Consider the following 22,230-nt stretch of genomic DNA (forward strand, 5'->3'; position numbering starts at 1 on the left):
CTGATGTTAATTAGTTGCTACTTCTAGCGGCCATGAAGAAAGTCCCTCGATGCTTCCGTAATATTCGAACAAGTCATTCCCTTGAAGACTGAAGCAGAGAAAGGCTCCATATCAATGAAGGTCGAGCTGAATAATCATTGATATAAAACTATCAACAGCTTGTTTAAGAAGACATAAGATCCGTTGAGGTGCAAGCAAACGAGCATTTAAGTTATGCTCAGCAGTTACGTAAATAATAGCATCAATTTAAAAATTGTAACAATGCTATCAACAGTTTTACCATTATTTCCTCTATTTACCGTATTACTAAATCAATTGTAACTATCTTAACAATCTCGATTTTGAAATCCAACAAATACCCTCTGTTACTTTGTGTATTGTTATTGTCAGCGTATTTGAATGTTTATTTTTCTGATAAGCTATTCTTTGTTTGTTAGGAGAGAAATTTAGGTACAGTAGTTTCTAGTATGGATGCGTTGATTGCTCGTATACTGTGGAAGCATTTCTAACTTCATAACAGCCATTTGGCAGTACTGACAACGCTTACATTCATATTCACCAGTCATGTTCTTTCAACTTTTATCTTTTACTTGTTTCAGTCTTTGAACTGTGGCCATGCCGAAGCACCACCTTGAAGGATTTAGTCGAACAACTCAACTCCAATACATGTTTTAATGCCTGGTACTTAATTCTATCAGTGACTTTTGCCGAACCGCTATGGACGTGGACGTAAACAAACTAAGTGATGGTGGTAGCCAAACACAAATGCACAACCACTCATACTCACACACACACACACACACACACACACACACACACACACACACATATATATATATATATATATATAATTTTGAGAAAAGAACCACAATTCCTGAATTCATCCATGAAAATCCACAGTCACATATAGAAAAATTTGATAAGTAAATATACTAAAAAGAACTATAATAAAATACAAAGTAATTATATATATATATATATATATATATATATATATATATATATATATATATATATATATATATATATGGACAACGGACTCCCACGCAGTTTTCATCTACCAAAATCACTCAAGAGGCATTGATAGGCTCGGGTTTATAGCAGAAGGGAAGATTATTAAGGTACCGTGAAGTGGGAGTGACCCCGAAACCACGAAGTTGCAAAGCGATCTTCTTTACCACACAGCCATGTCTGCTTTGTTATTTCTGGACATCGTCCCTGTGTTCTCATTTGTAATGTTCTACCTGAAAAAGACAAAGAGCTGTCTGTTGAGCTTGACTGCATGTGCTTCAGAAAAAATTGTTCAATGAAATATGCGAATTATTCAAATGGGAGTGATGTTAAATATGCTTAATCCACTGTTTCTCAAGCATGTCTTATCACATATTTATCAACGAAGCCGTATTCTTAGAACAAATGAAAACCAAAACTGTTCTCGCGGCATTTACAATGTTGTCAGATGTTCACAGTTATCTCTCTTAGCTCTTAGTTGTTCCAGTGCTATCAGCAGAACGTGTGCAATCTACTTTTTCTTGATTGCTTGCCTTCCTTCTGGCTCCACTCGGGCCAACTCCCAACGCTATCATGTCCTGTTTTTTGGTCTTTCTCTCGATCTCTTTCCTCCTCTCCACGTCCAAACTAGGTGGTACGATAATCTTTGTACTCTAGAAAGCAGTGAATTTCCAAGTGTGGCCTGCGACACCTGTACAGAAAATCCATGAAAACCAAATCATTTTGAATAACAAATCAAGTGCAAAAAGTTTTTGGGAAATAAATTATTTTATTGCATCATTATGGGAATTTTAAAATTAGCAAAGCAAAACATTTCAATTTAAATATTTATTAAAGTCTATGAATTTTTGTTTAAATTTTGAACATTATAATTATAATTTTTCACATATACTATCAATTTCGGTTGATGATCCTTTGAACCTGCTGGCTCGGAATTTCACTGCCGTCAAGGTTTAACAATATCTCACTATACCACCAGCAATCAGCCATCAGTTCCCATCGATTTCCATCGTTATTTTTGCTTGAGTTCTCCTGAAAGATATCGTAATTTTCATCAAGTTTGGTTGAAATTTTTAGGAGTTATCGTTACCTGAAAATGAAAGATAAATAGGAGACGCTTGAACATTCTATTTCATTCAGTGCTACTGTTGAATCTGGCTTGAAAGATTACGTGAATGCTCCTGAAAAAAAAATTACTAATTCTAATCACTTGAAATTGGGTGAGGTTGTCAGCAGAAAACACAGATAACATGATAAATATTTCCCCTCGGTTTTATAGTCGTTAATGATACACTTTCTCGCGTATTATGGAACAAAGCATTATCAAACAGAACTATGGTTCCAGATAATTTGCGATGTCATTTCGAGACCTAATCGTTCAATTTATAACGGAAAATGAGAAAAAACATTTTTAATGTAAGCATGATGGCTTTGATGATAGACAAAAAGAAAAATATTCCTTAGAACTATTCACACGTATCAAAATGAAAAAAGCCAGAGAAAGCTTCCCACAGAGCGAATTACTGCATTGTGTTTGCTGAGGAAGCCTACAGATTAGGTGAAATGCTTGTAAAACGTTTAACAGCAAATGTTTGAATGGTTACAGGATAAAAGTCAGTAAATCCTGACAATTCCACTTTCTAATGATACAGTAAAGTGACGCAATAAGGAATATCATCAACCGCATCAATACTGAGTTGGTAACTGATCTTCAAAATTATCCATTTGAATTTGAAATGGAAGAACCTACAAGTGTTACGTGACTTGCTGTTTTGCGAGTCTTCATTAGATACCAGTAACAACGAACAATTTAAGATTTGGTCTTTTTCAGTTGTTCGTGGCCGTGCAACACAAGCGATGCTGAAATATTCAAATTACTAAATAACTTCTTTGAAGTGAACAGTTTACCACGGCACAACAGCATTGAATGTTTGTACTGACAGTACAAATACTGTGTGAGTCTACCGGTGCCCTACAACAGATTAAATCTATGTCTCTAAACTGGTGTATCGTCATTGCATTCTCATAGCCATGTACTCACCGTTAAATAAATGCTAGATCTTGATTAGGCAATAAAGGTTACAAATTTTGACTTTTTGCCAACATAATGTGGTAGCCCCAAGATGGGACGAATTTTACTGTTATTTAGCCCCAGGAAACATCGTTTCCAGCTGGCTATACGGCACAGAAAAAATTCTGTCTTTATACTTTCGAACAGGGGAGAACAGCACCTCCACCCAGTACAACTTCGCACCCACGGACCGGTGTCTTGGTTATTGCTCTTTATCACCGTGGTGTAGCTTGGTTGGCTAGATGTCGCTACTGAACTGCTGTCGAAAATAATAGATTTCAAAATGACTGTGTGTTAAAAATTTTACTGAAAAGTAAACTGTAGAACATGAATTGTGATAATATCCTACACAATGAAATAAGAAATACACAAATCTCTTCTACTACACAACGAAAGACACCAGAGCGATACGAAGCATTTTTTTCCGTTTCAAAGAACAATTCACAGATAAGAGGTGGTTGCTCATGTTTGGTTATATGGTTGATATTTTTTTCGAAAATGAATGAAGTTAACCTCTCATTGCAAGGAAAGTATGTAACAGTTTTTGCCACCAAGGATGAAATCAAGCCCATGAAAATTACATTAGAATTTTGGAAAGCTTGCATACAAAACCGTGAGTTTGACAGCTTTCGTTTTAAAAAGTTTTCCGGCGAATTAGGGACGTGACATTAATGCAAATGATCTCTTTTAATGCTTTTCAATGGAATGCATCAACATTTTGATCTTTATTATTCAGTAAGTAACTACTTTCCAAATGATCAAAGTATCATACTACAAAATAATACTAGGATTAGAGATCCATTCAATGCACAAGAAAGAGCAGAGAATTTCAATACAGCGGAATATGAAGTTTATTGACGGCGTTTCAGATTTCACTTTAAAAGCTACATTAAAAAAATTACCACTTTCAGAATTTTGGTATACTATAAAAGATGTATATCCCCAGCTCTCAGGAAAGGCTATTAAAGTACTTCTCGCCTTTCAACTACTTGTTTATGTGAGGAAGGATTTTCGAGATATACAACAATAAAAAAAACTAATCATCGTAATAGATTAAATGCTTAGGCAGATATGAGAATTCAGCTCTCTGCCATTAAACCAGACTTCAAAGAAATTTATTTATAAAAGAAGGAAACTGTGTTCATCCCATCGACTTTGTTTATTTCTCTTTCCTTTTAGAATGTATATATTTTTCAAAATAAATGTAGTTTATGAAAACTTGTGATGGTGTTCTACTATACTCATCTAAGCAGCTAAAATAACTTTTTAGGGGAGCGCGCATAGATTTTTGAAAACTTTAATGGACCCGTTGCGATAAAAGAAGTCTGTGAAATACTACTATAGAGAATTACTGGTGGGTAAAAGCGATGACGTTTGTCATTCTCAGGGATATTCTAGGAGACAATGAGTATCATCTGGATTGTATACTCTAGAGAACATTCAGAGTGACTATGGACAGCTTTAAGAAGTTCCGTGCCTGACAACACTATTGGGCATTTCCAGAGAGAATGTACACAGACCAGCGGCGAAATCGTTTTCATTATTCAGGGTCCAAGTATTGGGCAACAGGTGAACAACTGTTTTTATGTATAGAACGGATCCGACTATCAGCCAAGTCTACAGACAAAGGGGTCAAAAATTTTGGTTTTCTTACTTTTCCATTCTTTATCCTCGTTCCACTTTCTGCATCAACCTTCTTCGCGTTTTTCTTCCCGTTTTTACTTATATTTTCTGATAGAACAGCGTCCTAGCTTTCAAGAAGTTCTGACGGCATGCACCGAGCCTGAAAGATTGCTTGGAGACATATGGTATGTTGTAGAAATCTGTGCCAAAATTTGAAATCAATAGCTCTGCTATGTTTTTGAAGTATTCTTTTGCTTCGAAATTATCATTGGCTATTGTTATCAGAAGATTAATACGATGAGTAAAATGATAACGAAAAAATTGAGTTTTATGTATTAGCTATACAATAATTTGATATGCTCGAATCTGCTGTGGACGTACGTATTCTCTATTCGTCTCCAAACCAGCAGCAGAATAAATTGTATAGATTATAGAACATTAAATAGCATTCATTACTGACTTAATTATCTTGATCCATATCCGTATCGCAAATGCTATAAACACTTTCTGTCTCGATGACACTGATAAATCATGCGTGTGTCTGTTTGCTTTTGTGTGTGTGTGTGTGTGTGTGTGTGTGTGTGTGTGTGTGTGTGTGTGTGTGTGTGTGTGTGTGTGTGTGCGCGTGTGCGTGTGCGCGTGTGCGCGTGTGTGTGTGTGTGTGTCTACGTTCGAAGCTCTCAGTTGCACAGAGCTAATTTCTAAATCTTGTTTCAGTGCTTCAAGTAGATTACAAGTAAGAATTAATACACGCACTCGAAACAAACTTAGAATAAATAAAATACCAGTTTGTTTACACACTTATAATGTGTATACAAACTGGAACGGCACGCGTTTCACGTTTGTATATACAGTTATAATGTGTATACACACCGGCATTAATATAAAGCTTTTCTTGATAAGTCTTTTTGTTGTTACTGTCTCTTCGTTGTTGTTTTTAATAAACTATGAAGTAAGTCACACACAAATGAAGAACTCACACGAAAGACCTGAAGCTGATGTACATAGTAGGCATATAGTTCAATACTTTATATACTCTACTATTTCTTATCCAGACACATAAACACACATACAGTATTCTATTTTCTCCAGTCTCCTCTATTTTCATACGTTTGTTTTCCCCTTCTCTACTGATTTCTTTATGTACGAGGGTGGGTTGAAACGTTTATAGGCTGACTAGAAAGGAGTTATCATACAGTAATTAAACTTGGTATGTATTAAATTCAACCTTTACTGATGCTAACTGAATGTTTTCTTTCCTGATAAACCCACATTGGATACGGAATTGAGGACTTGGAAAAGTGGTACTAGAGACATTTCGTGAAAATTAATAAAATTTGGCACCTTGGTGTTATTAAATATCTGCAGAAAAAGGGATTAGCTCCCAAGGACATTCACGCTGATTTGGTTGCTACATTAGGGGATGATGTTCCAGCTTTATCAACTGTACAAAAGTGGGTAGCTAAATTCCAGAAGTGTAGGAAGAGTTTTGAAGATAACTCGAAGTCTGGACGTCCTGCTCGGGGCCATAAGCAGAAGTCACATGGCCAAGGTGACATACAGTAAGACTGAACCAGAAACCATGTGGTTAGGAAGGAAGCTTCTTAACACACAGCTACGCCTGTACCTATACACACGCCTTCCCACACAGCCACGCCTGCGCCATATACAAAAAAACTAAACGCAAAACAAAAAAAAATAAAGAAATAATTGCTTCAGATCTTTTCTCTACTAGTGTCTCTATCCTTCTTCTCTGCGCATGTCTCTTTTTTGCAACACTCATGCTGTTTCTCCGTTCCCTTCTCGTAACCCTCCTCCTCCTCTCTTTCTCTCTACCCTTATCTTTCTCTCTTATTCCCCCAGCCTGACTCTTTCTCTCTCTCTCTCTCTGCCCCTTCAATTCTGCTTTCCTCTCTTTTCTACTCCTCTCAACCCCTCCCCTCTTATTATCTGTCAGTTAAGTTCCAACGCACTTTGAAATCAGTAGCTTATTCATTTATTTATTTTTTTCATAATGAATAATTTCCTGTTTCATTAGAACTGCTCCATTTGTCATTTATGTATAGTTAGTGGCCCAGTTTGTTCTGCGCCTCCACCCATCGCCACCCTGTGTACACAAATTCAGATACACTAGTATAAAATCACAGTATTGAAAACCCATATTCATGACCACACATTCCGCAACTCATCGTTATTGCCAAAGCTACTGCCATCGTCGATACCAGCGCCATTGTCATGGTCACTACCATGTTTGACATTGTAGGTTTCGCCGAATGCATATACCCTATTCATTTTTCACATGATTACTACACACACACACACACACACACACACACACACACACACACACACACACACACACACACAAACAAACAAACACGTACATACCATACATATGTATGTGTATGAATATATATATACATATATATATATATATACATATATATATATATACACAGGGAGAATTCACAAAAAAACAAAAGACGAAGACAGGTGGTGTAGACAACAAACAGATGTACACACACACACACGTGCATATATATATATATATGCATTACATATATATATATATATGTGTGTGTGTGTGTGTGTGTGTGTGTGTGTGTGTGTGTGTGTGTGTGTGTTTATGTATGTATTTATGTATGTATGCATATATGTATATATGTATATATATATATATATATATATATGAGTGTGTGTGTGTGTGTGTGTGTGTGTGTGTGTGTGTGTGTGTGTGTGTGTGTGTGTGTGTGCATGCATTATGTATTAGCTATTTTATATTTTTTATTATTACTATCATCAACATTCAAAAACAGAAGCGCTAATAACAGCAACACAGCGTTGAGATATCTGCATTCCTCCTGCTCTTTCTTCTCTCATTATCATCATTATCGGTAGCTATTAGGGCAGTAGTGAAATTCATCATCTCTGCAAGTACTACCATCACCACTGTTTGAATTATAACAAGCAATCACCACCATAACTACTCTCTCCACCATTGCAACTATTATTACTTATAATGATTATTATTAGAAATAATAGATTATTAATATGAGTCTCTCGTAGAAGTCGGCGCGTTGGCTGAACTGTTACAACTCTTACCAAAATGTTCGGCAGTGTTACGTTCGTCTGTACGATCTGTGTTCGAATTCCGCTGATGTTGATATTCTCCTTTTTTATTTTCTCTTCGGGGTCGATAAAATAATTACCAGTTGAACACTGAGGTCGATGTAATCGACTGTCACCCTTACCTGAAATTGCTGGTCTTGTTCCAAATTTTGAAACCAATACGACTGTCATCGTCATTTTCATGATTTTTGCCATCATCAGAGATAATCTAACAACAATCACTACCGGTTAAGAAATGGCTTCTGCATAAAGTATGAGTAAATTAGAAGAGAATTTGCGAAAATGCAGGTGTGGCCGTGTGGTAAGAAGCTTGCTTCTCAACCACATGGTTTCAGGTTCAGTTCCACTGCATGGCACTTTGAGTAAGTGTCTTCTACTATAGCCTTGGGCCGACCAAAGCCTTGTGAGTGGACTTGGCAAACGGAAACTGAAAGAAGCCCATCGTGTGTGTGTGTGTGAGTGTGTGTTACAAAAGCCTCGGTGTATTTACGTCTCTGTAGTTTAACAGTTCGGTAAAAAGGAACCGATAGAATAAGTACCAGGCTTAAAAGAAAAAAGTACTGGTGTTGATTCATTTAACTAAAAATTCTCCAAGGCAGTGCCCCAGTCTAATGATTGAAACAAGTAAACGATAAAAGATACTATCATGCTGTTATGGTGCATGTGTCTTATTCCTCAAAACATCTAACCAGGTTTTGGTTGTTGTTATTTTTCTATTTTCTGTAAAACGTGAGAGTTAACTTACATTAAAGTTAACTTAGAAATAGTCGATTCGAAATAACAATATTTGTTCACGTTCTGTCTCAAGATGTACATACAGACAAATGTAGATATCGGAATAGCTGTTGAGACACAAAGGAGAGGAATGATATTGGATTAACTGCTGAGATACAAAAGGGAGAAGCAGATATGGTTGACACTTGGTTGACATCCCTTCCTTGAGGTTAATTGTTTTCATCAAGTCGTAGTTTGGATCCGATATTCACGGTCAATAGTCTGCAGGAACCGTAGATGTTGCTGGACATTTATTGACACCTATCACTCCAGGTTTTTAGTTAGCGAAATGTCCTTCTTTGACTTCCCTGGAATATTTGTTGAGTGCATCAATTATGGCGCCCTGGAGAGTAAAAATGGATTTCGTGAAAGTTTATTTCTCGTTGTAATGTATGTTATCAATTTCGTACATCATAGCCATGATTCCAATCACATCAGTAGGGTGCTAGTTGTAAGAAACCATTTTGTGTAGGTGTTTTAAATCTTAGTTGATATCCATAAATATGCGCACATACATATTGTCATAAAACTATGCAGATAAACACAAAAGTAGATGCATATATTCGTAAATATATATATATATATATATATATATATGTATGTATGTATGTATGTATGTGTGTATGTATGTATGTATGTATGTATGTATGTATACATCCATTTACGCATGCGTGCATAAATAAACAAGCTTAAATCTTCACCTCAATCATACAGATTAATTCATATGTATTCATGCCTTCATCAAGACAGACAAGTTTGTAATTGTACAGAATATTAAACCTGTATATGAAATACGCATGCATGTAAAATATAGATGAATGCAAAATGTTGCTTATATAACAGTTTTCACATGAGTATTAGAGTTAAACAGTGGAATAAGTAGAGAATAAGATAAAATGCCACCAGTATTTTGTAACAGTTACTGATGTCATCTAGCATAACTGTTTTTCTTTTATTAATATTTATCTCAAGGTGGATATCTGACACAATCGTTACGCGCCGGGCAAAATGCTTAGCTGCATTTCGTCCGTCTTAACGTTCTGAATTCAAATTCCACTAAGGTCGGCTTTGCCTTTCATCCTTTCGTATAAAAGAAGTACCAATTGATTACTAGGGTCGATGTAATTGACTTGATCCATTGACTTAATCTTTCTCTCGAAATTGCTGGTCTTGTACCAAAATTTGAAACCATTATTAATATCTATCTCTTCACAGTACCACTTGGCATATTTTTTTTGGTCATATTTCATATTTCCTTTAATAAATACGCGTAGCATTTATGCAGCATACAACTTGAGGTAGTCTATAAACAAAAGTTTAGTGATTTTACTCTCATAGCACTTGTATCTGGGTGCTGGCTGGTTTAGCATGTTGATGAAAAGTGTTAACCCGATAATGAAAAAAGGGAGGTTAGTTGGAGCCCTTCAAATATTCCTCTTCTAATAGAAATTGTATTCGGTTTTACAATTCCTTCTATTATTTTATCTGTAGAATTGTATGTCAATGTACATACTTATATCGGTGCCACCTTATTCGTATCTAACGTTTATATAATTCATGGAATAAGAACATTGGAAGGGACTCCTGGTAAGCGATGCATGCCATACTCAATTCCTTCTTCTCCTGTAATTTTCAGTTATGAATTTGTTTAGCCATAACTGATCTTCACAACTATATCATCCTTTGTAGCATTACCTCTGTTCTTCTTGAATTTAATTGCTGTTTTCTAAATAGTTTTGTTTATCCTCTGCAATGTTATTGAAGTTAAAAGATTTGTATACTGCACAAAAATAAATTACAGATCTATCATTTTTTGTTTGTTTGTTATTTGAATGATTATGCTTTATCTTCAATCTTGAGAACTAAGTGAGGAGTTGTTTCTGAATCTTTTAGTAGACCATTAAATAATATTTTTGCTACCCCTTTTTTCATGCTTGATATATATTTAAACCAGAAACTTTATCACTTCGTAAGGCTTTTGAGCTGCTCATATTTTGTAACCTCTTGGCTCCTGTTTTAGCTATTGCTTTTATTTTAACATCCCCATCCATGGATATCCCTTGTTGCTCATAATCCTCATCTAAATTCTCTACAACTCTTGCTATTAGCACTTGAGTTGGCTCTATTTTGTTTTTATCAGATTCTTGATATAAAAAAAAATATCCTTTTGCAGTGGAGTCGATCTGTTTCAGTTGTTCAAAGAATCGCTTTGCTTTTCATAACGACGGATTAATCGCGGTTTTAGCAATGTTCTTCTCTTTCAAGAATTCTTTGATTCTGGATGCTTTTTATATTTTCTCCATCAGTAGTATTTGCTTGTTTGCTTGCTCGTTTTTATTCAGTTTGGTATTTTTGCTGTCGATTTCATTAAAAGTTGGATGTGTTTTTTTACATTTATCTTCTTTGTTTTTATGATTTTTTATGTAGTTTTATTGTGCTTAGATATTCCTGTCAGTTACTTTGAGGATCTACCCATTTTACTTTGTAACTGCCAAGACTATTGATTAGATTATTTGGTTTATTCTTAGTTATATTGATGTTCACATCTGTTTTCACTAAGTTTACAGTGACCAGGTTTACGATTCTGCTGTTGTTACTTTACCGCTATTTGTTGTTTTCTTTTTCAAAATTGGTGGGGGTTTTAGTTATAGTCATTATTATTACTATTTGTGCGCAGAACAAAATGCTTTGCTGCAGTTCTTCCGGCTTTTTTTTTTAACTCATTGACTTCAAATCCCACCGAGGTCAACTTTTCCTTACTTCATTTTGGGTTGTTAAAATAAGTTCCTGTTGAGCACTCAGGTTGATGTAATCGACTTCCCACTCAAAATTGCTGGCATTCTACCAGATTTAGAAAGAATTATTATTATTATTATTATTATTATTATTATTATTCTAAAAACGGCGAGCTGGCAGAATCGTTAGCATGCCGGGCAAAACGCTTAGCGGTACTTCGTCCGCTGCTACGTTCTGAGTTCAAATTCCGCTAAGGTCAACTTTGCTTTTCATCCTTCCGGAGTCGATAAACTAAATACCAGTGAAATACTGAAGTCGATGTAATCGACCAGTCCCCTCCCGCAAAATGTCAGGCTTTGTGTCTTTAGTAGAAAGGATTATTGTTATTTTTATCATTGTTATTATCATTGAATGAAAGAGCAGCGAACGCTATCAAATCGACACTGGGGTACAAATATACGAAGCCCACTATACCCATCATACCTGTCAGACAAGGGTACACTAGGCACATGCATCATAACCATATGTGCGTGACATGCTGACGTTATGTCAAGATAAACAGCGCATGACCTTGCAGGTGGGGCCCAGTTAGAATTTTCTTTAGATCCAGAACCCAGCCCGCTTAAAATGTCCTAGAATAAGGGTTGTTTAAAGATGTGGAATGAAATGCCTGTTTCCAGAAGTGAATTATTCAGACTCCAAAGAATTCCTCTCAACACATGGCTATGTTGCTCCCCCACTACTTCTACTTGTGATCAGAGATGTACATATAATCGGCCACCAAGGGACATGCTCAACTGGTCATGGCCAGGCAAATAACAAATAAATCTGTGGTATCGAGCAGAATATATGCTGTAGCCCATCTTTTATACCAAAACAGAACATGTACATGATAACACTACCAATCTGTTAAGATCAGAGGCCATGGGAGCCAGTGCCTGCTATTGCAATTATTATTATTATTATCATGTGGTGGTGATGGTGAAGCTTCCGAAAGCGTACAACTCAGGCAGTGTTTTGTGCAAAGAACTTGAGAATGGGTTAATTATCATGCAAAAGTGTCATTAATGAGAATCTCTTCAATAAAAGATTTTCCCCCTTTATTAAACAATACACTAATCCCAGAACAATATCATAGAACTCTTCTGAACCTATTTTTCCTATTTGGTCTTCACTCTTTATTAAAATCCATTTCATACACCTGACAGTCATTTTCTGATTGCCTAGAAGATTATACAAAATAATCTAGACAGATTTATGGTCTACTGAGTAAATATCAGCAATATGTGTAATCGAAATTAATCGATCTTCGAACAGCAAGTCTTTCTATGAATCACAGTTTAGTCATTGATATGTATTGAAAACTGCGTGAATCAAAAATCATCTCCAAAGAGTCTCTACCTCATTTTTTGGTTCATATTTCTAGTTTATAAATGTAAACAGAATAAGCAAAATCTTGTAGTGTATTTCTTAAGAAGAACAGTTTGGTCAGGTCTATGCTTCTTATCTTCATATCAGCAACAGGAGTTGAACACGTTGGTGCAAGCTAATGAACCATTTATCATTTGCGCAACATTATACAAATCTATTAAAGAACAAGATACAAACCGCCGGAATTTCTATTCGTTACCTATTACCCTGTTCATTTCCCCGTCTTCATCTCCAATAGACTTACTTTGTAAACACAAAAGATAAACACTGGAATATTTTTTAAACAAAGCTAAAAAGTTTTGGTACACTTTGAATAATGAAGTTTATTTAATCAATTATATTCCTATGCTACAAATTATACATTGAATCTAGTTATTGTCGGTTCTAGTCACATAATTTGAAAAATCTGTAAAATTATGTCAGAATGAAAAAGTTTTATATTCTGAGCAAAAAAAAACAAACTATTTAATAAACTAACAACTGATTAGCGTTGTACATTGGAAACTAATCAATACTGTTCATAAATTTCTATATAACTATTTTATGTCTTCTATAAATAATCCAAAAGCCTAGCTGGTTTTGGCAACAAATATTCATACTACATCGTCAACTGTAGTGTTGCCGTTTATGACAGATTCTATCTATACAGGTGAAGAAGAGGAATATTTTTAGAGGCTTCATTGAATAACGAGCTGACTGGTTAGCTGCTATTGCAACAGTACCTGACTATTCAAGGGACTTTCCTCTAAGGGTATTATCAGTGAAATCAATGCATTTGATCCTAAATATGTCGGCTTGAGGATGAACTTTATGTCTACGACAATTATCAGTAGATACTAATATAATAAATCGTTTCCGACTTTTTCTCATGAGTCAATACATGAAATCACTACTTGTAATAAGAACTGGATATTCACTTCACTGTCAGTGGTTCAAAATACAGCATTATGGAGAAGGTCAGCCTAAAGAATACAAATGCAAGGACAAACTTTGCTTCGTGTCGATTATTCGGCGAAAAAATCAAACACGATTTATAATGAACAATACAACTGTTTGTTTTCTATTTTATTTAGCTTAAAAACAGAGTTCTTTGGGCCAGACCTAATTACAAATGTAATTATATATTTGTATTTCTGAAGTCTGCTAGTGGGTAGCATATGTTTTCACCAAAAAATATAAATAGATCTACTTTGGTCTAAAATGAAGCTTCAATTCAGTTACTACTGATTTGCAACTGTTTTGACTTCTGACTGTTACCATTTCACTTTTTCGTCCCTTACAAACCGTCTTTGGGTAAAGATAAAGGTCAGTGTTCTCATTCTTTCCTCTCTTTAAGCGATTTATACCTGTACAGAAAACACGAATTGCTAATATTTCAAGTGGATTGGTATAGGGGTGTTGAACTGGCAGAATCGTTAGATCGTCGAACGAAATGCTTTGCGATATACTTCCGACTCATTATACTCTAAGTTCAAATCCCCTATCTGAGATAATATTTGTCTTTCATCTTTCTAGGGTCGACGAAATAAAGTACCAGTCAAATACTGGGATTGATGGTATTGACTAAAACCCTTCCCTCAAAGTTGTTAGCCCCGTACCTAAATTAGAAACAAAAAATATCTTTAATATATTTCTATACTCGACTGCAAAAAGAGTGAGTAAATATAATCTGAAAATAAGGAGAAACCTGTTTTTGAATCTGATGAATAGCTGTTAAACGAAAAGTAAACATCTAAGATTCGACATTACGGAAGCATCATTTTTAACGAGTATTCAGTTTAAAACAACAGAATAGTCCATAGCTTTAAACTTCAACGGGAGAAAGCAAAAGCCAGTGAAATCAACTCATTTGTTTGAAGTATTAATGGGTTGGATATCTCTGAAAATGCGAAAGATAGTCCTCTGAACGCGTGAAACACAGACTTCTTATTTGTATGTGTGATACTTCCTTTGGTATGTGATTGTATATTTATCAGAGATTGAGATACTCAAATGCACACACATACCTCTTCTCCTGGAAACAAATCTCTCTTTTCACTTGCGCGATAAACAGTATCAGTTGTTTAATCTTTTGTGACCAGTGGTACCCATCAACGATTGTTCATCTCTATTGACTCCAGATGACAAAAGAAATGGGCATTTGCCGTTCATGCATCAATGAAAAGGCATTATCGATGAAAATGAAGTGAAAGTAAAGGATACAATAAGATATTAAAAATGTGTTAGTGATTATACAGGCATGTCAATATGGCTAATCGAGTGTGTCCGAGATACGGGAATAACGACGAAATTTTATTATACTGTGCCCTAGGATTAGTAACAGTGCGTGGCAGTTTACCTGGGACAACTGCTATTGATTCTCAGCAATAACCGTTTGGCAGTTATCGTCTGATGCTAGCAGCAGCGTAGAAGTTATGCTCAACAAAATTCAAAGAGCTTAATTCAAAACGTATACAAAAAAAAACAAACACTTTTAATGATCTAAGGGAAATTTGCCGTTTTACTTGAAAAATTAATATGAAACCAAGCGATAATTTTAAACGATTCCCAAAGAGAAGGAAGATAACCAAGAAAATTGGAAACAATTAATTTAACAGAAAATTGCATGTTTATACTTAGGGGATTAATTTTGTCTTTATTAGCGAACAAGGTGAAAGCTACGGATATGCTTCAGTTTTACTTGAAGTTCTCAGTCGACGTTAAGAAGATATATTAGGATTTCTATCAATTGTCATTGAGATACGAGGAGATTTTGAAAACCATTAGAAGAAAGTTGAATAATGAATTCTCATACATTTAAAAAAGTAGAACGCGAGAGTAGATTACTAGTTGTGTGCAAAATTTGAAATCATCTATAGAGTTCCAGATATATATACAAAGCCAGGAACAATGTTACCATGGTTTGCATTCCAGACATAGGCATGCTCATTTCATTTGACCCTGTGAAGGGTATATTATTAAATTATTTTCAACTGCATGTAGTATTTGGTTGATAAGAAACTGCATAAAAAACAAGCAACTTTCCAGAAAACCGTATCTATTTGTTCAATAAATATTCGCCCTCTGACACATTAGTGAGAAATATAACAAATACCAAACTTCTTTTGCTTTCAGCTTATTTGAACCTTACACAAATAATCATTGTGGAATATCGTGAAACAAAAAGAATACTTTACAATCTAAAAGATGTGCGCCGACTCAAAGTGCAACGTCAGGGATAACGATGGACATCATGTCTGCCTTAAAGTACTGACTGTTGTAACTATTTTCATTTACATTTATCATAAATCGCCAAAGAAAGCCACACAAGTTAAAGCTCTACAGTAAGTAAACTTCGATAACGTGGCCCTGTCAGACAAGACCAATACCCGGCAATTTCTGGTTTCAGCGTATCTACGAAAAGTATTGGCCTCAACATCAATTTACCAACCATTCCTGCCACCAAGAAAAAAACTCATTACATCTTGAGTATATCTGCTACTACTAATGTCTACATCGACCAGTTAGAAGCAGAGCAAACTAAATTGACGGGTGACAAACTTTATACTGCATCCAACGAACTATCCATGATCAGGATTAACAAAATACTATCACGAATTGATGAGAATGTTTTGACGTAGTCTCTCGGTTTGCATGAAATGACAATCAAACACCTATCAAATTATATTCTTTGCTTCCTTAAAAACACATTGGACAATGTAGCTCTTGATGCATAAAAGTAAAAGAAGTGATAATCCATCATTATGGAATACCATCAAACATACAGAATGACTCATAATTCAGACTACGAAGTCAGTACTAAAGATGGGTACAGATGGACTGGCTGAATATGCCAATGAGAGTTTAGCTGCTGTTACTGTTTATACATGCATTGGTCCTAAATCTATGCTAAGAAAAGCAAGACAAGTCAAAGGCATTCAAGTGAATTAGGTTAAACATGCTGGTTTGATCCAGCATGTTTAACCTAAGACTTAATGTGATATACTCACTCAGTACAATGATAATATTCTACAGACCCATTATAACCTCACCGTAGTTACAAAGTTGAAACATTGCTCCTAAAAACCAAACAAGGAAAGAAATTTAACACACCTGTCATCTCATTTCTTCATAAAAGACTAGATGTCAAATAGAGGTATTTCGTTTCAAATGATGAAAGATACCAGTGACCCACGTAATTCAGTCAGTCCAGAAAATCGTTTCGTGAACTATAGAAACTATTAAATTGCATCCTCAACAAATGTAACCAAAGACAAACAAACAAGCAAAAATAGGTGCCACTAAATTCGTTATGCTTGTATACTTGATTCATGATGTGAATGTCTCTAATATTTTGAAAACTACAAAAAGATTCAAAATCCAAATGGAAATTTTGTTTGCGTGTAAGTTTTTGAATATAGACTTTTGTCGCAAGTAATCTGGATAACGAATATGCATTCCAGATCAGTTCAACGTGTTGTTATAATGTGAGCAAGCTATGGGCTATACGTAAGAAAAAAAGATTACTTGGAAAGCGAAACGTAGGAGGAAAACGTTGACACACTTCGATATACAGCAACGTAACTTCTTTCAAACATTAAGAGTTTTAATAGTAATGCAAAATACATTGAATTTCTGAGCATATTTCCTCAGGATATTTTGCTTGCTTCCATTCGTTAACTTCTTGGTTATCATTGTAAGGAATATTTCTTCATTTTATCTATTGAACTGAGAGGTTTCATACGCATATATCGGAGTGCCTCTCTTCGACAACACTGACATCAAACGTGTTTTGGATGAGATGCACTTCCCACTGATTCTATCGATCTGTCTATCAGCTTTGTCGCAAGTACGTACATAGTAAACAACGTCTACTGATAGAAATAGATTTACATTAAAATGAGTTAAAGAATAATACAATATCTGTTTACTAGAAGCGCATCGTGTCTTTCTCTTTGTAGCAATAACGAATTTAATAATTTATTTTCCATTAACGGAATGTAAGTATGGTGTATTGATCAGGAATAAATAACTTCAGAAATATCTGTTGTCTAAATAGTCACATTTAAAATAAATATATCAGAAATGTCAACGATAAACAACTCATCTAATATATTTGACATTCTTTAAATGCAGTATGCGTGTATGTATCTGTAAGAAAGAGAAAACGAAAGCATACACGTTATACCCAATTCTATATTGCTCCTACTGAAGGATCGCCACCTACGGCTAATTAAGTTGCTCCACGAATTGAGGATTAACCTTACTCGCATGGCTAGAGCTAACCCATCCACAATGGCCATATTCGCCAGTTTATCCCCCTTCTCATAAATTTACTGGAGAACAACATCTCTCTCATCACCGACACCTTCCTCTTCAAGTAGAACTAGGACGAAAAGAGAAAGCGTCTGTGTCCAGCACTTTTCATCTCATCTAGCACACATACTTTTTCACCAGAACCACCAGAATAAAGGGAAACTACCTGCCTCTCTTAGTCAAAGGAATGTGGCGGGGCGATCTTCACGATGGGCTCGACCGATAGACAAGTTTGTCCTAGTGGTAACAATAGTTATTTGACAAAATTTCAAAAAGTCAGCAATGTTCGAATATTGGGTCAGTGTGTGACGAACTATTTCGCCACACTTCTGTTCGATTAATGCTACATCCTTCCTGTAGGTCTTGTCCTGAAACCAGCAATTTTCCCGGTAAAACCTCTAGGTCAGAGATTTCTGAAAGTCATCCGTAGTCCCGAACCCCAAATGTCCAACCAGTCGATTTTTAAGTGACGCCCAAAGTTACTCCCCAGAACAACGTTTCACTTCCTTATCACTCATCTAATACTAACATAAAAGTTACATACTAACATATTAGTTACACTAACATATACTGACATATAAGTTACATTTAAGTTACACTTATTGTACACTAACACATAAGTTACATATAATACTAATATATAAGTTACACATGTTGTTCAGCTGGTAGAGGGATGTGAGCACCTGACTATTTCTCAGATGTCATTTACATAGTCTTGGTCTTCTGTTGACTCAGGACTCCGGCTCTGACAGATATAAACTATGGAAAGAACATGCTTGGCAAAAACAATACTTGCTCACTAACTGCAAACACCACAGTCTCAACGTTATTAAACCTCCTTTATCTCAAACTGGCCGAATCATATTTGCTGTACTTTCTTTTATTGGCACCGCTTATTTTAAGTACTCCCGTTTCATTGGCATTTTCTCTTTCATCATAACTTCCTGAATGGCATTTTCAAATAAATTACTTATCAATATGTAAAAGATACTTTTTTTACTATACTTTAAACTTTTTCAAAAACATTCATTATGTTTTTCCCTTTTATACGTTTTGAGTTTGTGTCAATAGCAATTATTTTGGGACTGTAAAAAGCGTTAGCTGTAAAAGAAGTGGACTAGCAGGAAAATGCGGGCGCAGGAGTGATAATATTTTTATTTGAACCTAGAAAAATACGGAAAAAGAAATGGACGATTAAAGATATCACAGCTGAAGCTGGAATTGAATTGGTTTTAAAAATAGTACATTTTTTTTTAGTTTAATTCAAATGTTAAAGTGCACACCCTGCTTTAGATTCTAACTCTCTCTTTATAGAAAATTTTTTATCGAACGCCTTACATTTTACTCCCCAACAAACAAAAACATGGTGAATGATGAGAGCGTGCTGAAATACCCATATATGATGGATATGTAGCCTGTTTTTCAAAATTAAAAACTGATTGCCTAATGTTTTTTCTGAAATATAGCTGCGATAACATTCATTCCTACAGAAATATGAGTTCATCAAGAAAAAAAAAAGTGATAACAATGCATTTTTGGCTTGCTTAATGACTAACTATCAAATATATAGCAATATTCTGCGAACGTACAGACGGTGTGAGTTAAGTGATGTACTAAGTTCTGCCTTCTCCCACTAAAAGCGGAAAATTATACTGACCACAGGCAAAGGAATCGAAATATATTCAAATGAAGCTCTGGAAATCCAATAGTTTTGCGTACTTGATACCACTAAATCTCAGCTCCAGTACTCATGTCTTCTTCTAAAGTTTGACCAAAAACCTCCCTTCCTTAAAATGCGCAACTTTTATCTTCTAAAGACACAGCATAAACTGCTGGAGATCATCTCAATCAGATATTCGAGTGACTGTAATGGAGGAAAGCAAGTAGCTCTTCATATGTAACCACATTACCAACATTCTGTTTAAGTGCCCAAGTTTACGTTTTAATTTTTTCCCTACAATTTGAGACTTGGAACCAACTCCTACGCCACGATATGCCAGCATACTTACATACATATATGCATACATGTATGTATGTATGCACACACATATGTAAGTGTATGTATGTGTATATATATATATATACATACATACATAGATACATACATACATACATACATACATACATACAAGTATGTATGTATGTATGTATGTATGTACGTATGCCTGTGAAGTAAGAAACCTGCTTCTCAACCACATAACCGCATGATCCCGGGTTTAGTCACACTGCGTAGTTCCTTGGGCAAGTGCTATAGCCCTCGGGTCAACCGAAGCTTTGTGAGTGGATTTAGTAGGCAGAAACTGAAAGAAACCCAGCGCATATATATATATGTATATATTTGTGTGTGTCTCTTTGTGTCTGAGTTTGTCCCCCTCCACCGCTCCACAACCGGTGTTAGTGTGGTTACGTCTCCGTAACTTATCGGTTCGGCAAAAGAGCCGGTTATATAATAAGTACCAGGCTTTAAAAAATAAGCCCTGGGAGTCGATTTGTTCGAGTAAAAACCTTTGAGGCAGTGGTGCCCCAACGCCCCAACATAGCTGCAGTCAAAAATGACTGAAGCAAGTAATATATATATATACATACATATATATATACATATATATATACATATATATATATATATATATATATATATATATATATATATATATATATATATATATATATATGTATGTATGTATGTATGTATGCATGTATATATATATATATCATCATCATCATCATCATCATCATCAATGTGGTCAAGCATATAAAAGCAAAAGAAATCATGAATGGAATTCCGATATGAAGTGAACAAATCCAGCAGCCAAAATATACTTCCAGTTTTACTTCAGTTAACATTGTAACAATAATACCAAAGCACCAAAGCACGTGCATGAAAATATGGCTGAAGTTATACGCTACAGATGATTGCTATATTGGTGACTATAAAATCTTGTATGAACTATTTAAAATTTAAAGGTTGAATGACTGTGGAAAATAGCGTTGAAGAGAACAATATAGTCTTTCATTTATTTATCATTTATTTCCTTTATAACTTTGCCACCGTATGGTCGACCGGTCAGAACAAACATTGATAATTCAATTAGGAAGAGACAGAAAAATATATATGCATATGTGTGTTGGCAGTTTATGGATGTGTGTGTATGCTTGCATGTGTATGCTTGCGTGTGGATACATATAAACGTTTATATATATATATAAATATATATATATATATATATATATATATATATATATATATATATATATATATACATACACACACATACACACACATTTACATATATATAGACACACACACAAAAACATATATATGTATGTGTATATATAAATATATATATACATATATATATATAGCTATATATATACACATATATCTATATATACATACATATATATATGTATATATATACATATGTATATACGTATATGTATGTATATATACATGCATACACACACAAACACACACATATATATATATATGGTACAAGATTATATGTTATTCGATTAAATATATTCAATCATAAATATAGTAGTATTTACAAATCACACATTCACACATATTCATATAAACATACGTTTCTGGTGAGTTACTTCAGGTTTATGTACAGATGTATTTACATATACAAAAGTAGAATATCTGTGTGTGTGTGTGTGTGTGTGTGTGTGTGTGTGTGTGTGTGTGTGTGTGTGTGTGTGTGTGTGTGTGCGTGCGTGCGTGCATGCGCGTTCACACACACACACCTACACACACATACATACGCACACACACACATATATATATATATATATGCGACGAGCTTCCACACAGTTTCCGCCAACCAAATTCACTTCAGGGTATTAATCGGCTCGGAGTTATAGTACATGATATTTGCTCATGGGGTGGCGCTGTAGGACTGAACCCGAAACCTTGTAGTTGGAAAGCGTGTCCTTAACCATTCAACAATGCCCACGTTGCTATACATATACATACACACACACACACACACACACACACACACACACACACACACTCACACACACACAAACACACGCATACACACATACTAGCGCTAACGATCTATCTCAAAGATAGCATTTAGACAGTAACATAGGTTTTAGTGTAGAGACATCAGTGTAGAAATAAATGAGAGAGAGAAAGAAATACAGAAGAG

The 22,230-nt window shown here is 35.1% G+C and overlaps 1 long non-coding RNA gene across 1 annotated transcript in view; it reads right to left on the reverse strand.

Moving 5' to 3' along the window:
• Positions 1-1,824: 1,824 nt before the first annotated feature.
• Positions 1,825-22,230, reverse strand: part of LOC149137046 (uncharacterized) — a 63,106-nt gene continuing 42,700 nt past the window's right edge. The window contains exon 2 of the long non-coding RNA XR_016237886.1: positions 1,825-2,043. This is a non-coding gene — a long non-coding RNA (uncharacterized LOC149137046). The remainder of the gene's footprint in view (positions 2,044-22,230) is intronic.

This window comes from Octopus bimaculoides, chromosome 2 (genome assembly GCF_046866305.1).
Source record: "Octopus bimaculoides isolate indiv1 chromosome 2, ASM4686630v1, whole genome shotgun sequence".
In the NCBI taxonomy this organism is placed as follows: domain Eukaryota; kingdom Metazoa; phylum Mollusca; class Cephalopoda; order Octopoda; family Octopodidae; genus Octopus; species Octopus bimaculoides.